Source organism: Monodelphis domestica, chromosome 6 (assembly GCF_027887165.1).
Source record: "Monodelphis domestica isolate mMonDom1 chromosome 6, mMonDom1.pri, whole genome shotgun sequence".
Taxonomy (NCBI): Eukaryota; Metazoa; Chordata; class Mammalia; order Didelphimorphia; family Didelphidae; genus Monodelphis; species Monodelphis domestica.
Genome location: NC_077232.1, coordinates 201,076,974 through 201,095,344, shown reverse-complemented (window position 1 = coordinate 201,095,344; position 18,371 = coordinate 201,076,974). Strand labels below are relative to the sequence as shown.

At 33.1% G+C, this 18,371-nt stretch overlaps 2 long non-coding RNA genes across 2 annotated transcripts in view; one reads left to right on the top strand and one right to left on the bottom strand.

Annotated features, from left to right (window-relative positions):
• Positions 1–13,168, top strand: part of LOC107649314 (uncharacterized) — a 144,382-nt gene extending 131,214 nt beyond the window's left edge. The window contains exon 4 of the long non-coding RNA XR_001622892.2: positions 11,628–13,168. This is a non-coding gene — a long non-coding RNA (uncharacterized LOC107649314). The remainder of the gene's footprint in view (positions 1–11,627) is intronic.
• The window catches only part of LOC103099888 (uncharacterized), a 363,322-nt gene that overhangs the window by 229,017 nt on the left and 115,934 nt on the right, over positions 1–18,371 (bottom strand). The window lies entirely within an intron of this gene.

The following is an 18,371-nucleotide window of genomic DNA, read 5'->3' as shown; positions in this document are numbered from 1 at the left end:
ATTTCAACCCCAAAATATCTTTAATATTCCTCATCATGATGCCTCACAATCCACCTAAATTAACAAGGTTTTGTTATTATTTATTATTTGTTACACATAAATATATATTAAAGTCTGAAAGAAAACAGCTCAATTCTTTGACAAACATGAAGTGGATGAGAATCTTTGCACTAGACCGGAATGAATGAAATCTGAAGGCTCCTTCAGAAATTCGAGGATTGATGCTCACAGAAAATGAAATGTTTATTCCCAAGGTTAACCTATAGACAATCATAAACCTTGCTCTCTAACACTGTCTGAAATTTTCCTTTTTCTTAAGGGCTTTATCATTTTATTAAATCATTGCTATTAAGAGAGAGAGAGAGAGAAAGAGAGAGAGAGAAGGTAGTAGAGAGAGATTTATTATTTCTCTAGATCCTAAGGATTTTCAGTCTTTTAGGGCTCACGATTTTAGTGCAGGGCTAAAATCTCAAAGCTGTTTCTTATTTCATAGTATTTCTGAGGTATTAAATACTGTTAAAATTTGTATTTTTATATATGTACACATACAATGGATATACACATAAAGATAATATATTATTCATTCAGATTTTTTGAGAATGAGGAAAAAAGCCAGATTTTAAAGAAACATAAGGAAAATACACTTTAGCACCTATTTCTTAATTCTTAACAACCTTTTTCTAATCCCAATTTTATCCTCTAGACCTTGATTAAAATGCTTTCTTCCTAATTCATCCTTTTCTAATTCACTCCTGTTTTGGAATCAAGCCTGTCAGACTCCTGACAACTAGGGGCAATAGGACAGGATGTGTATTAGTTATTAAGGACAATTAACAGGGCTGAGGAAAATTACCCTCCAGATAAAAGGTGCTGACCGAAGACTTAGTAAAAAAAAATGTCTTGATGGGTTTAGTTAGAATTTAGTGTAATCACAACAGCATATTTGCCTTATTTATACCTTTAGATATAATTAAAAGGATAGCCTTGCTTTTGAGTTTTTAACACAATCACTAGTGATGGACATTTTACTGAGTATTCTCTAACCAATATTCTCTGTCCAAAAGTTAGAAAAAAAGTTACAAAGTATCGTGCTATTGTAGAGAAAATAAAAATTCCAGTGAAAATTTCTTTCTGATTCCAGAAAGTTTCTGAGCCAATTCTTAATGCTTAGTTCATCATTTCTTTTCCTTTCCTCCTTTAATTTATTTTTCCTGTTTGCTCATTCTTTTAATTCACTCCTTTTTTATTTTCCCTTTTTGTCTCCTCATTCTTTTCATTTCTTCCTTTTCTTTATTTTTCTTCTTTTCCTCTTCCTTATTTCCTCCTTTATTTTCTTTCTTCATTCTTTTTCTTTCCTCTCTTGTTTATTTGTTTCCTCTTTTTCTCTCTTCATTCTTTTAATTTTCTCTCTTTTAATTTCAGTTTCCTTTTTACTCTCTTCATTCTTTTTATTTCCTTTGTCTTTTTTATTTGTTTCCTTTTTTCTCTCTTCATTCTTTTCTCTCCTTTTTCTTTTTTGTTTGTTTCCTCTTTTTCACTCTTCATTCTTTTAATTTTCTCTCTGTTAATTTGTTTCCTTTTTTCTCTCTCTTCATTCTTTTTATTTACTCTGTCTTTTTTTATTTCAGTTTCCTATTTTCTCTACATTATTTTAATTTCATCCTTCTTTCTTTAATTTTCCTCTTTTCTTTCATTTCATTTCCTCCCTATTTTTTATTTCAATTTCTTTTTTCTCTCTTCATTCTTCTAAATTTCTTCTCTTTTTATTTTGGTTTCCTTTTCTTGCTTCAATCTTTTCTTTCCTTTTTCTTTTTTATTTCACTTTCCTCTTTTCTCTCTTCATTCTTTTCCTTTCTTTCCTTTTATTTCAGTTTCCTATTTTTCTCTCTTCATTCTTTTAATTTTCTCTCTTTTAATTTCAGTTTCCTTTTTTCTCTCTTCATTTTTTTTAATTTCCTTTGTCTTTTTAATTTCAGTTTCCTTTTTTCTCCCTTCATTCTTTTCTCTCCTTTTTCTTTTTTGTTTCCTCTTTTTCCATCTTCATTCTTTTCATTTTCTCTCTGTTAATTTCAGTTTCCTTTTTTCTCTCTCTTCATTCTTTCTATTTCCTCTGTCTTTTTTATTTCAGTTTCCTATTTTCTCTACATTATTTTAATTTCATCCTTCTTTCTTTAATTTTCCTCTTTTCTTTCATTTCATTTCCTCCCTATTTTTTATTTCAATTTCTTTTTTCTCTCTTCATTCTTCTAATTTCTTCTCTTTTTATTTTGGTTTCCTTTTTCTTGCTTCAATCTTTTCTTTCCTTTTTCTTTTTTCTTTCACTTTCCTCTTTTCTCTCTTCATTCTTTTCCTTTCCTTTTATTTCAGTTTCCTATTTTTCTCTTTTCATTCTTTTAATTTCCTCTTTATTTTTTAATTTCAGTTTCCTCTTTTCACTCTTAATTCTTTTCATTTCCTCTTAATTTTTGTTTCCTCTTTTCTCTCTTCATTCTTTTCATTTCCTCTCTCTTTTTATTTCAGTTTCCTCTTTTTCTCTCTTCATTCTTTTCATTTCCTTTTCTTTTTATTTCAGTTTCCTATTTTTCTCTTTTCATTCTTTTAATTTCCTCTTTATTTTTTAATTTCAGTTTCCTTTTTCACTCTTAATTCTTTTCATTTCCTCTCAATTTTTGTTTCCTCTTTTCTCTCTTCATTCTATTCACTTCCTCTCTCTTTTTATTTCAGTTTCCTCTTTTTCTCTCTTCATTCTTTTCATTTCCTTTTCTTTTTATTTCAGTTTCCTCTTTTTCTCTCTTCATTCTTTTCATTTCCTTTTCTTTTTATTTCAGTTTCCTCTTTTCTCTTCATTATTTTAATTTCCTCCTTCTTTCTTTAATTTATTTTTCCTCTTTTCATTCTCTTCATTTCCTCTCTCCTTTTTATTTCAGTTTTTTCTCTCTTCATTCTTTTCATTTCCTTTTTTCTTTATTTTTCTCTTTTCTCTCATCATTTCATTTGCTCTCTATTTTAATTTCAATTTCCTTTTTTCTTTCTTCATTCTTTTCATTTCTTTTTCATTCTATTTGCTCTTTTATCTGCATTCCTTTATTCTCCCCTTCTTTAATTTATTATTCTTCTTTTCTTTCTTCATCTTTTTCATTTGCTTTCTATTTCAGTTGCCTCTTTACTTTCTTCATTCTTTTCATTTCCTTTTTATTTGTTTCCTCCTTTCTCTTCCATTATTTTAATTTCTTCCTTCTTTCTTTAATTCATTTTTCCTCTTTCCTCTTTTTATTCTTTTCATTTCCACTCTCCTTTTTATTTCAGTTTCTTTTTTCTCTCTTCATTCTTTTCATTTCTTCTCTTTTCATTTGTTTCCTCTTTTCTCCCCTTGTTCATTTAATTTCCTTTTTCTTTTTTATTTGTTTCTTCATTATTTTAATTTCTTCCTTCTTTATTTATTTTTCCTCTGTTCTCTTCTCACTCTTTTCATTTCCTCTCTCTTTTTATTTCAGTTTCTTCTTTTCTCTTCATTCTTTTAATCTCCCCTTCTTTTCTTTATTTTTTCTTTTCTCTCTTCATTCTTTTCATTTCCTCTCTCTTTTTATTTGTTTCCTCTATTGTCTTCATCCTTTTAATTTCCTCCTTTCTTAATTTTCCCTTTTTTCTCCTCATTCTTTTCCTTTCCTTTCTTTTTTGAGTTTCCTCTTTTTCTCTATTCATTCTTTTAATTTCCTTCTTTCTTTAATTTACCTCTTTTCTCTTTTCATTCTTTTCTTCCTTCCTTCATTTCCACTTTTCTCTTCTCATTCTTTTTTTCATATCCATTATTTCATTTCATTTTCTCTCTGTTCTCTCTCCATTCTTTTCCTTTCCTGATTCTTTTCTTTAATTTATATTTCCTCTTTTATCTTTGTTCTACTAATTTCCTAATTTTTATTTCAGTTTCCTAATCCTCTTCATTCTTTTCTTTATTCTCCTTTTCTTTAATCTATTTCCCTCTTTTCTCTTTTTGTTTTCCTTCTCCTTTTTCACTTTTCTTTCCTCATTCTTTTCCTTTACATCATCTTTCCTTTATTTCATTTTTCTCTGTTTTTTTTTTCATTCTTTTCATTTCTTCCTATTTTATTTCAGTTTCCTATTTTCTCTCTTCATTCTTTTCATGTCCTCTTTTTGTTTATTTCATATTTTCATTCCTTTTCTCATTTTTATTTCATTTTCAATTTTTCTCTTCATTCTTTTCCTTTCCATCTCCATTTCTTTATTTGATTTTCTTTGTTCTCTTCATTTTTTAATTTTCCAATTTCTTTTCTTTCTTTACCCATTTTCATTCTTTTCTTTTCCATCTTCATTTCTTCATTTCATTTTTCCTCTTTCCATTTTCCTTCCTTGTTTCTTTTAAATTTACTTTCTTCTTTTCGCTCTTTCTTCTTTTTCTTTCCTCCTTTCTTTATTTCTTTTTTCCTCTTGTCTCGCATTCTTTTATATATTTTAATTTATCCCCTTTATCTTCTTTTTTCATCTTTTGTTTACTTAAACAAGATTCTCTTTTCTTCTTTCTCTCCTTTCAGATTTATCCTGGGGTTTTTTTTTTCTGTACTTTTTCTGAATTCTTTTGGCTTTCATCTTTTCTTCCCTCTGCCATTTTTTCTCTTCATTGTTCTCTTTTCTCTTCAATATTTTTTCTTTTATTCTGCCTATCCTCTTTTCTCCCACCTCCATCATTTTTCTGCTGCTGCTTCTTTCTCTTATTTTTACCTTATTTTCTTTGCCCCAGGAAAGTTATATTTACTTTACTCTCATCTGCCTATCTTGTTGCTATTTTTGTCTTTGCTATTTGGATCCCCTCACACCTTTTCTCTCTCCCCTTCCTGGTCTTCTGCCCTCCCTTTCTTTTTTGTCTTTTCCTCTACGTACCATTCCTCCTAATAGGGTGTGCACATTTGTCTTTCTCTTTTCTTTTTTTATCTTTTTTTTTTTACTTTTTACTTTTCTCTTTTGTCATAATCATCAGTAAATCAGTCAGTCATTAAGCATTAATTGAGTGCCTACTGAGTGCTAACACTGTGTTAAATGTTGAGGCTATAAGAAAGGTTAAAGGCCCTGTTCTGAAGAAGTTCACAATCTAATGAGGGAGGCAACATGAAAACCACTATGTACAAACTAGTAATATGCAGGATACATGGGAAATAATCAACAGAGAGAAGACATTAGAATGAAAGTGTTTATGAAGAGCTTTTGTTCAAAGGTGAGATTTTAGCTGGAAGAAGCAAAGATGAGGAAGGAGAACACTGGAGGTATGGAAGACAACCAGTAAAAAAGACCAAAGTCCAGAGATTGGTTGTCTCCTTCAAGTAATAGCAGGGAGGCCAGAGTAACAGAACTTCAGTGTATCTAGGAGAGCATAAGGTTTAAGAATATAGGAAGGGACATTATGAAAGATTTTAAAATTCAGAGAAATTTTTATTTGATCCTGGAAGTGACAGGGAACCACTGGAGTTTAAAGAGTGGGAGAGTAGCATGGTTGGACCTCTGTTAAAGGAAGATCAGTTTGATAGCTAACTGGAAAATTAATTATTTGCCCTGTCTGTTTTCTTAATTTCTCTAATATCTCATTTTTCCCTTCCCCCTTTCTTTTTTCCTCTCCTTCCTCTGTTATAAGGTATTTTTTATGACTTTCTTGTATTTCTTTTCTTAGTCATTTTTCTTGCCATTACTTTTTTTTTCCTTTGCTCCTTCTGTTTCTATCTTCTTCCTATGCCCACTTTATATTTTGTATTCTCTTCTTGGCCTTTTTTTAATTGAATTTTTTTCTTCATCTTTTTGCCCTCATTTTTCTCATTATCTGTTTGCACCCTATTTTCTCTTATTTCCCTATCTCTTCTTAACTCTCTTAATTTTTTATTTCTCTATTCTCTTTTCAATTTCTCTTTTGCCCATTTTCTTTGGTGCCATTTCTCTTTCTCTTTATGGTCTCGTTTCTCTTCCTTTGTCTTTCTATTCTCCCTTTCTTTACTTTTTGGCCTTCTCCTCTCTTCACTATTTCTTTTTTCTCATTCAATTTTCCATGGTCCCCTTTCTTTGTTTTCTTATTCTTTTTCTTATAATTTTTCTCACTCCTTTACTATTTTTCTTATTCTACTGTATTCTCTGCCCGCTTTTACTTTTTTTTTGCCCACTTCCTTTCCTTCTGGTTATTCTTTTATTTCTTCTTTTCTCTCCACTATTTTTCTTTTCTCCTTTCCAATCTATTTTTAAAACTTTTACAAATAGGAAGACTCTTAAGTATCATTTACTTAAACTGCCTCATTAGAAAATGAAGAAACACGGATGTTAGAAAGATGAAGATTTTTGCCTTCCATAACTAGTTAAAGGGGAGATCTTGGCAAAAGTCTTAGCGAAGGTGTTTTTTATTGAAGGCACCTTCAAAAAATTCCAAAATAATTTTCTAAAAATGTCAGTATCACTTTACTCAACATTTTTTAAAGCACAGGATTTAAAGAGAGTTCCAACAAGCTTATTGAACAGTTTTAAAGTGGTTTCTTACAGTTTTTTGGTGGTGGCAAAAGTACTGAACAATTATACTTTATTTTTTGGATTCTCATTCCTACCCTATATTCACCACTGGACAACAATCTTTCCCTCTAGTTAAGGAGCTAATCTTTAAAGGGACCATTATTCTAAGGATAAACATCAATATTATCCACTGATTATTCATTAATCCTGAATTGCTTTACACTTTCATGAGATGACACAATTAGCAAAATGAGATATCTTCAGAATATTAGCTCTCAAGCACTCATTAATTAGTAGGGGATAGATGGACCTTTTGGTGATTATGTATCAATTGATCAAAAAAGAAAAATCGAAAATCCTTAGAGACTGGAAACAAAGACAAGATATAGTTTCTAAAGTACTAGATATCTACCTCATTTTAATGAATAATTCAGCTCCACTTTTTAATTGTGTCTTAATAGCATGTTATTTAGACTTAATAAGATACATTACTAAATGTGTTTAAGTGCTACATTGTTTAAAAAGTGTTATTAAGATTTCCTGGGCTTCTAATCTAGATAATTAGCTAAAATTTAATGTAGTGAATTTCATTTCTTAGTTGAAAACCTTAAAGTGGTTCCAAATTTCTGTTACATAAAACTTGAGAATATATTCATCTTTTTCACTTCAATAGTTCTTATAAGGCTGCATTATTAGTGAACATTTCTATATCATTCTTAATTTCATTTTAATTATATTCTCCTCTTCCAAACACTGCCACTTTTCTCATCATTGATATTAAGCAGATCAGATTTTTATAATGAATATTGTCATCTTTCTCTTTTGTGGGTAAAATGTCAGAAATACCTCCTGCTTCTGCAAATAGCAATAGTGTTGTTGATTCTGATGTTGCAATATTTCTTCATATCACTTCCTTCCTTTTCACTTTCATAAATATAATCTCAATTGGTTTTCTCATGCCTTGCCTGTAGTCTTTTCTCTCTCTAATCCTTCCTGCCTCCAATAGTTGTCAAACTCAATCTTTCCAAGCACTGCTCTGATCACATCATTTCCCTGCTCAAAAACCTTCATGGGTTCCCTATTTCCTACATTATTCCCTTAATCTGTCCTTCAATGAAGTTTATATTCTAGTTTAAATCCACCTATTCATCCTTATTTCATACAAATTTACTTTGGATATTCTATTTTCTACTATAAAGAGTATAATAGAAACTCTCCTATCTTACCCTGCCCTCTCTTGCCTTTATGCTATTTAGTTCTGCTTGTTCTTGATCTCTTCATGCCTTCAATGCTTAGTTGAGCTACCTCCTTCCTTAGAAAGTATTTTTTATTCCTTTAGCTAGAAGATGTCTCTCCTTCTGGAAATGCTTATCCCGTTTTACCTTATTTGGGTCCATTTTTCATTCTTCTACTAAACTCTATGCTCCTAAAAGGGAAGGGATATTTCCATCTCCATCCTCTTTTATGTTTATATTTGCAGTGCCAGTACATTGTCCTTTTCTACATAATAAGTATTTCTTGAAGTAAATTGGTTGAATTGAACTGGATTGCCAAACTGAGCACAAGCCTTTTTTAAAAGGTATGTAGGTAACATCTTTAAAACAACTGAGTCACACAAAAGCCTTTGTAACCATATACACATATAGGAATGCAAAATGTAGTGATTTGTGTTCCTGAAAACTGTGTGAACTTATTGTGTAAATTCTGAATGACTGATGCTGACTACTGTATAAGACAAGAAAAAGCATGGAGAGGTCCATTGTCTGTAGTTCTATTTACATCCCTATTCCCAAAGCCAATGGCTTAAGAAGTTATTTGTTCAATTTATTAGTGCTTCAACAGAATGAAGCCAAAGTCAAGGATCCAGTCATCTTGTAGGCCAGTCATTTTCCTTGTATTTGCTGGATAGGGAGGGTCACTTGAATCCTTGCTATCTAGATAGATAAGATAGATAAGACACATGGAGACTGGCATGAGAGGGTGAGAATGGATAACTGGAAGTCCACTGTCACTATTTCAAATAGTGCTATCCTTAGGTATGAAGAACAGAATTGTTATTTCCAGACCTTGATTGTAGTGATTAGTCAGTCTTTAATAGAATTAAGTGTTTTGGATTTCATGAGAAAGTTTGGATTTCACATCTTGTACTTTGCACCAAGTTGCCAAGACTAGCCATTACTTTTGATGTGTGACATTTCTCATCTAGTCATAAGGCTTTACTTAAACTAATAATCAACCTTGAGAACAGATGTGTCAACAGAACTTCATTAAGAAGACAGAAGAACAAGTCATCGCTAATTGTATACGGATAAACATTGTGGTAGCTACACAAATATTAATTTAAAGTAAAGGTCTGTCAAGAAAGTCGATATGAATATACATACTTTCTTGGAGACAAAGATGTATCACATTTTCGGTTTTGGCTCATCCAAGCCAGTGGCAGAAGATTATTGTCATTTTTCTGCATTATCCTTTGATTACTGCCTTAGAATTCCTTGCTAATTACTGACATTTCTAGAGATGTATCATTACTTTCTCGGTTCTGTAGTTGCAGTTAATTATTGTGTTTTTCAGTTACTGAAAGGTATAACTTAGTTTCTTGTAAGTGACATTTATCCCTTAGAGTTATCACAAACCTTTTCTAATTTAACCACTTGGCAACAGGGGGTGTTTAATATTATACAATTGATTTTATGCTTTTCACTTTTGTATGTAATTCCCAGACTCTGAATATTAAAGAGGGAAAAATATTTTCCTCCTTGGGTTTCTGCTTCCTTAGAAAAAAATAATACATTGTATTTCTAAAACATTTTATTCTCCACCACAGGAAAAACAATTTTTATCAAAAAATTTTTTTCATTAGGAGTTTGACATTTACAGCCCAAGTTCTCTCCTACAGACTTTGCATCTGATTTTCCATGTTCTTTTTTAGATATTTAAGGGGAGGGGGAGGGTTTTCTCTCCTTTTCTATGAAGAGGATAATAGTAAATCACATTTCTATAGTGCTTTTAGATTTATGAAGCGCTTTTCCTCAGAAGAACTACTTGTAGGCAGTACAGACATTATTCTCTTATTTTACAATTAGGACTCTAAGACTCAGAGAGGATTAATTTATTTATCCATCATTATATAGATAAAAAAGTGTCAGACCCTGGACTTGAACTCTAGTATTGCATTCTTTCCCTTGCATGGCATTTCCCTCCGAAGCATCAAGCTTATGGAGAATGAAGCAGCCGTTGCTAGCAATTATGCCCTAGCTTTGTGGCATCTGAGAAAATTATTCTGTTCCTTTCAGGGTGGACTCGAGGGATAGCTGTTCACATGCTATGCTCTGGGAAATATAATAATTATGAATATTGGGAATTATACATATAAATACTAACATATACATAGGGGTGACATACCCTGTGGGGGCTATGGAGTCCAGCTGTGTATGTTCCCTGGGTTCATTTCCTTATAAAAAACTCACTTTGCTTTTAAATTCCCCATTTGCCCCTCAGCATCTGAGGACAAGGCTACTAATCAATTAATGTATATAAATTGTCTGAGAAATTGCAGAGGGGCAGAGGAGAAACAGAAATTTTATCTAAAGTATTTTTTTAATTCCCCTAGATCTCCCTAGAAGGAAAACACTATATGCTCAAAATGTTTCCTGATTAGAAATTTATCTTAAATGTACAAAATATGACAAATTGTATATATACAGATGTAGCTATGTATTTATGTATCTATATAGAGAGAAATAAATGTATGGAATACATAATATTTAGGGCTCTCGGGTTCTGTGCAGGTGAAAGAAATTCTCTACTCTCCTGCAGTTAAACATGCAATATTACATTTTCTTCCCCAGAAACAAAGCCTCTCTCTGCTTAATTAATAATTATAAATATTAGTATAAACACTTAATCAATGATTGTTGAATTACTTATTTTTAAATTTTCTTTATTATTGTCTTTAATTATTATAATATGTTTCCTCATATATCAGGTATTTAGCTAGTTTGATGCTATTGGAATAGGTATCAAATGAAGAAATTAAAAGAGATAGTAAGGTAGTAACACAAAAAGGCAGACTGATGAAGGAAGTAAAGAAAGAGAAAAAAGAAAGAAAAGAGAGGATAATGGAAAAAAGAAAGAAGGAAAGAAAAAGAGAAGAAATAAAATCTAAGGCAATAAAGAGACTTCTGTAAAGAGACAAAAATGGGCAGAAGAGCCAAAGACCTTAAGCTTATCCACAATATACAAGGACTGTTCTATTCATCAGCTAAAAAGTAAAGGATTGCTCTCAGTGCCAGGGGAACAGAGGAGCTAAAATCCTGTGTGATGCTAGAAGTAAACATTATGTCTTTTTTAGAGACTAAGAGTCTGAGTTGTTAGTGTTTCAGATGTTGTTATAGATGAGACCCAGTTAAATGAGACAAGTCAACTCCGACGGAATAGATAGCAGACCCAGGATTTGAACCCAGATTGCCTTCTTACAACCTTAGTGCTCGTTCTCTGACACTGTCTTATGGTTATAAAAGCCAAGCTACTCTCATTGAAGGCAAAAAGCTTCAGGAAATATAGTGGGAAAATTAATGGAAAGGAAAAAAAAAGACAGGACCCAGAAGCAAATGTTAGAAAAGATAAACAGGAGCCATTATGGACCTCAAAAGTTGGCTCATCTTAAAGGCCACACTTCTGATATTACAGACAAGGAAACTGAGGTCCAGGGTTCAAGGGATAGGCCTAGGGTTACAAAGCTGGGATTTACAATTCTGCCTTCTGACTTCTAATCAAGAGCATTGCTTCTATAATACACTGACACACACTCTGATGGGAGAGAGTTAGCTCTTAGCAGAAAAACTAAAACAAGTCTCCAGCCTCTTTGGATAGATGGATAGGCTATAGCATTCAACATCCCAGGAGCCCCTAGGGAGAGTTTTATTTCATGAAGACATCCCTGTATTCAGATAGGAAGTGAAATTAAGCAATTGAATAGTAAAAAAAAAATGCACAGGGTCTCTAGACTCCTGCCTCTCTAACCAGTCCCAAAGGAGAAAAAAACAAAAAACATTTTATGAGCAAAAAATATTTGAATTCTCTTTATTTTCTGATGGAGATTTTTCTTTTTTCTTTTTTGGTCATTTCAGGGTGAGAGACAGTGCTACAAGAATGGATGGAGCAAGTGCAAAATAATCAGCAAACCGTGCAGACTTGGAACACTGTTATGTCTTTTTCTCATCTCCTAAATAGTTTTCAAAATTTGTTGATGAACTTCACCAAATTCAACCCCGGCAGGTGCTGGTGCATTTAGTTTCCCAGAGTTCAAGTCGATTCAGGACTGGTTGCCTTTCCTCACAGCATGCTCATGCCACTGGCTTCCATAAAAGATAACCTTTTTGTAATTGAAAAATATAATCATCCCTGAGCTTTCAAAGGTGTCCGTCTGTTGCTGATTGAGCACAAGGAGTTAATTTGGATTAATGGATAAATAAAACTGCCCCCTCCCCGCCTCGCCCACTTCCCCTGACAGCTCACTCCTAGGATCGGTCCAAACCTTCAATGGAAGCTTATTTCAGGACCAGAGGCTTACCTTAAGATAGCAAAAACTATCGTGCTGCTTGGACAATCGGGGAGTTAACTTCTCCGAGCAAGCAGAGTTAGGGAAGTGGATTACTTATTTTTTTTTAAACTGTTTTCCCTGCCTGCCAGTGCTACTTTATTGATTCAACTTATGGACCAGGGTGTTATCCAGACTATGTAAAATACTTGTTCATTGATTGATATCAAGGCGAAGGTCTAGCTCAGAGATTTAAGGCCACTGGTTAATTTGTCTTCCTAGAATGCTGCTGCGAGATTGCTCTAACATGCAATTCTTCACCGGCTTCATTTGCTCCTGCTACTGCTTAATTAGAATCAAAAAAAGATAATCCACCGAACACACTGTGGCAGGAGGGGAAAAAACAAACCTCTTTATTTTATTTTATTTTTCCTCTCTGCTGAATGTGTCCTATTTGGTTTCGGCTTTACAATAACAATTTAAACCAACGGCATTTAGAGGAGAGGGAAGTTCCTACCTAGCAGTTTGTAACAGAATCATCCAGCCACAGAGTATTTTAAATGGATGGGACATTAGAAATAATCTCGTACCATGTTCACTTTTTACACATGGGGAAACTGAGTTTCAGGGAGATTCCCCCCCCCAATACACTAAGACATTGTTTAAGAATCCACATTCCATGGTACATTATATACATATATATATATATTTCAATTCAGAGGCAGGTTTTAAAATTTTTATCATATAATAAATTAATTGGAACTGATCCAGTCTACCTGAATTTGAGTTCTGACTCTAGCCACTGATTTGCAGCTCTAAGACCCATGTCAGTCAAAGCTCTAAGCTTGTATCCAGATACTTTTCATCCAGGAGAGGAAAAAAATTCTTTAGTCAATGCCAGAACAAAAATATTGAAATAAGCAATATTTGGAAGCAAAAATGAAAAGGGGACAAGGTAGAGTTGCTGAAGAATTTGTTTGCTAAAACCTGGATCTATTAAAAAGGGTAGACTCTGGTGGGGTGGCTCTCATCTGAACGACTTAAATTTAAAAAAAAAGATAATTGAGACAAAAGTGGTTTACCAATTTGAAATTTTAGATTTTGATCCAGTGCATTCTGTACCCACCTGAGGAAAACTGTAACTTGAATAACTCATGTTTTAAAATAAATGTTTTTAGATGGCTATACTCTTCAGAAAATTTTTCTTTCTATTTCAACTATTTCTTTAAATTGCTATATCTACCAAATAAGGTTCCCTTTTAAAAATAAAATAAAAGTCAATATACATATAATTTTTCAGGAGCATATTTATGAAGCACACATTTCTATTAAATTTAATTTCTATACATAGTCTTCTTGTATTTTAGAAAAAGAGATATTTCTCACATAGGTATTTTTTTGAAACACACCTTCTGTCTTGGAATCATTACTGTGTATTGGTTCCAAGGCAGAAGAGCAATAAGGATTAGGCAATGGGGGTTTAAGTGACTTGTCCAGGGTCACACAGCTGGGAAGTGTCTGCAGCCAGATGGGAACCTAGGACCTCCCATCTCTAGACCTGGTTCTCAATCCACTGAGCTCCCCAGCTGCCCTCAGGTATTTTTAAAATAATCATTGCCATTACAAATTGCTAGTTTATAGCCAATAAAGGTCTGCTCCTTGTTATAGAAGAATTGCTTGTTCAGTTAGTGGTCTTTTTAGCTTTTGTCTACACAATAGAAAGTAGACTGAAACTCTGGCAAATGTCTAATTATTTTGAAAACCGCAAATAGTGAATGGATAACCAAACTCCTAAACCTACATTGAGACTTTTCTAACAGTGATCTCCATGGGATGTTCAGCATTCCCAGTGTGTATTGGGGGTTTGGGGGAGTGGGGACAAAAACTTCCCATTACTTTATCTGTTTAGATAAAAGTGGAATACCATATCAAATAGATTTCAAAGATACTGTATCAACATTGGTTATATCAAATATAAATGGAAAATTTGGATAGGAAAAAATTATTTCTCTAAAAGAAACCCATTTTAAAAAAATGTTGTAACCAGTGACCTATTTTAATCATTTGAATTACTATCACCTCCAAACCATTGTAATGTCTACAATATTCTTCAGTGAATGACTTTGCTTTAACCTGTCTGATTTGCAACAAGTCATTTTTAATTTCAACCAAACTCAGAAAAAAGATTTGTGAAGTGATAGGAGAATAAATAATGGAAGTATACATTTGATTCACAAGAAATGAAGAATCTAGTCTTGGAACATGAATCATGGGGACAAGGTATCCAAAACAAATGAAAATCTTCCTTTACATGGATATTGTTGACTGAGTTGATTAAAGTAGGAAGCACTATTTTCTTTCCAACATTTGTCTGTGTGAAGAGAGCTTGAAGTAAGGAATGGGGTAGAAGGAGAGACGAACTGATCTTTTTCCTTTAACTCAAAAGAAAAAAAACTGCAAACAACAGTTTAAAGAGGAAGCTAGCCTGCAGAGAGCTTACCATGGATGGGATAAAGTGAGCCAGATGATAACATCTGGAGAGAAAACTTGAATGCCTACAGACATGAAATAGAAGGTATCTGCTTGTGTTTCTGTAGTTATCTATTCTCATGGATGATGAGGGTGGAATGGCCACATTTGTACTCACCATGTCACTTTTTTGATTTGCCATTGGAAGAAGTATCAGTGGCAACAAGGTAACAAGCATTTATTAAGTGTTTTCTATGTAACAAGTTCTGTACTGAAAAGAAGCAACTAAACCTCCCCAAATTCACAAAGAATAAATTTATGCTGAAGGGGACATGACTGTATAAGCAGTCAAGAATCACTTTCAAGGTATCTTAAAGTGTGGAATATTCTAGAAGGGCAGCAAAAAAGATCAGAGACCCCCCAAAATAGTGACCAAAAAGAAATGAGCAACTACAACCCACATACCTACTTTTTGATTTCTGTAAAACTTCTATGAGAAATACTTTTGCATACATGAAATAATATTTCTTATTGCCTTTAGGCATAGGATGAAACAAACTCTGCCAACTCTTTTATTTACCTCTCCAAGGAGGACTTGTAAGCTTTTTTCTCATTTAACTTTTAATCTTTATGTCGTCTAGTTTCATTTACAAGAAGAATGTTGATATGGATGCAGTTCAGTTCCTCAAATTGGTTGTTAACCCTACTGGTCATTGGACAAAACCATCCTCTACCATTTGGCCCTATCAGTGTCACAGAGAAGCTGAAAAAAAGACTGTTGGGTTGAAGACACTTTTGTATTTTTATCTTTTTCAGGAGTCATCATGACCAAACTTTGCCAACCTTCTGACAATAGACTTTAATATATTTATTTAGTCTTGAAGATGGAATAAATTTTTTTTAAAATTAAGATGTAATTCATTAATGAATCAATTAATCTATTTCTAACATTTTGGAAATCATTCATTTTTCTATTCAACTGGTTATGTTTCTGCCATGTATCTCAGATTGTACCAGACACTATGGGATTACAAAAGAATATAAGACATGGTAACTTCCTTTAGGAAGCTTATAACTAATTTCAAAAAGTTTGTGGGGTAAAAGGGTTGTTTAGTGCTTAGTATGGTGCCTTATACAGATTAAGGGCTTAATAAATGATCTATTTACTTATTTACACATGAAAGCTATTCTTACAGGAAACAAAGTTTTTAGAGTCATTGCATACATTAAGTTAGAGTTGGAAGGGTACTTGGCAATCATCTAGACCAACCTCTTTTTACAGATGAGAAAATTGAGGCTGAGTTTGGTAAAGTGTCATAATTACATATTTGGTAAATGGCAGGGCTCAAATTCAAATCTAAGATTTCTGACTCCTAAAATATCATACCTTTCATAACACCCAGGTGGGGAAAATGCTTAGCATTAACTCCCTGCATAATTTTCATTCAGTCTTCTTTCAGCTAGATGGCAGATTGCATATAGTGTGGGGGCCCAGGAGTCAGAAAAAACTTGAGTTCGAATTCAATTTCACCTACTTAGCTATATGACCCTGGGAAAGTCATTTGACTTTATCTTCTTCATTTTCATGCCACAGATTCCTCATCCATAAAAGTGGGAAATAAAAAGAGCACCTAACTCTCAAGGATGTTATAAGGATGTAATGATATAACATTTTAAAGTATTTTGTAAACAAAGCATCATCTCAATGCTAGCTATTATTGGGGACAGCTAGGTATTACAATGGAAGGGCATAATGTTGAATCTGTAATCAGGAAGCTGTGAATTCAAATCTAGCATTACATATTTACTAGCTGTGTGATGCTAGAAAAGTAACTTAATCTGCATCTGCCACAGTTTACTTAACTCTAAAATGAGGATGATAAAAATAATAGCATCTACCTCACAATGTTGTTGTAAGTATCAAATGAAATCCTATTTGGAAGATGCTTAGCACTGTGCTTAGAAAATAGCAGTCACTTAGTAAACCCTTCCTTCATGCCTTCTTTCTATCCAAGCCACTATCTCAGTTCCAGTTAGAATAGCCTTTTTGGTGCTTACTGTGCTGAACATTTCCTCTTCTACCTTTGTGCTGGCACACCTTTCTTCCTCACCTCTTTGAATCTTTAGCTTCTTTTAAGGCTCATCTCCAGCCCTGCCTTTAACATTTTCATGATTGTTCCATTTGTTAGAACACTCTGCTTCTCCAATTAAATTTGCTCATCGGTGTATATATTGTATCTATACATAAAATACAAGTTTCTTGAGGGCAAGTGCCATTCAATTGTTTTCATATTTTCTGCAGCTAGACTAGTTCTTTTGGAAATATCCTAAGAATGAGGAACAGGAACAGAAAAGAGTCAATGACAGAATGAGCACAGGATTAGGAATTATGATCTGGAGAGAAGATTTCTGTTATGAATTCTGAGAAAGAAGTTTAGGGAGGTAAGTAAAGGCAAATTTGGCACTATTCAAAAAAGAATGATTTATCCTGCAAATATGAGCCTCAACCTCCCATACCCTTTCAGCCACATCTGGATGAATCCAGAGGCTTTCATCCAAGAACCTGTCACCAGGACCTTGGCATCAGATTTTGGATACCCTGGGCAATTTACAGACTCAGAACATGAGAGCAGAAGAATGGAGCAGAAAAATGTTGAAAAGAGGATTATATGGTGAACACTTACACGTGATCACTGGTGCCTAGTCCACTAAAAATGTGTGACTTTAATGGGAGAGGTGATATAAAAGACACCAGCTTGAAGATAGATGATCAAAAAAGGAGGTATGGGTATCAAGCAGGTGAGGACAAGAAATTACAGAATGAAAGCTCTCATGTTACACTGGAATGTTAGGAGACTCACAGAAAGGTCACTGATGCCTTGGATAAGTCGTCTCAAGAAGGTATATAGGAGGAGGGAGGAAAAATCTCCTAGGAAGAGAAGGTTGGGGTACGTGTTATGATATACCCTGATAGAGATCCTACAATGAAGAAATGACATATATTAATTAAATTATTTCTTATTAATTATTATAACTATGATTATAATAATTAATTATAAATTAATTTAAAATACATTAAACATTGCCATGTACAAGCAGCTAAATTAAATACAAACTCTGGTTTCAAGGCACTCACAACATGATAGAGGAAGATATTTCCATTTCCTTCTCTGACTACTATTATATAGAGATACTTGTATTTTATACTATGGTTCAAAATAGGATGTGATAGGGGCATAACAGTTGACTAGGAAGATAGTTTTCAATTGGGGATGAAGTATGAATGTACTCTGTGAAGGTAGATTTTGGGAGTTAATTTTTAAAAGAAAGGATGGAATTTTACAGAAAAGCTAGGGAGAAGGGATCCATTTCAAACATGGAGAATTGATATGAGCAGAGAAAAGAGGAGGGAATGAAAGATAAGTAGCTCTGTTTTACTGCAAGATCAGGTTTGAAGGGGAACATTTTGAGATAAAGCTAAGAGGTAAGTTAGAAAAACTGTAGGAAGTGATTAATGCCATTATATCCAATGTATATTTTATTTCATAAATACTGGGGAGCCACTGAAAGTTTTAGGAATAATACTATTTGAGTGACCAATTAAACATATTTTCAGGAGCCTTCTGAAAGATGAATTGGAAAGTGAGGCAAAAGAAGTAGTTGAGATCCTTAGAAGAATCAGAATCATTAAGAAATAATCATGTATTGAAGTAGAGTTGACAATGGAGGTTAGAAATATTGGTGGAATGTGTGAACTGCAATGACCTCCACGAATTGATGCAGAGTGAGAGGAGCAGAACCAGGAGAACATTGTACACAGAGATGGATACACTGTGGTACAATCAAATGTAATGAACTTCTCCAT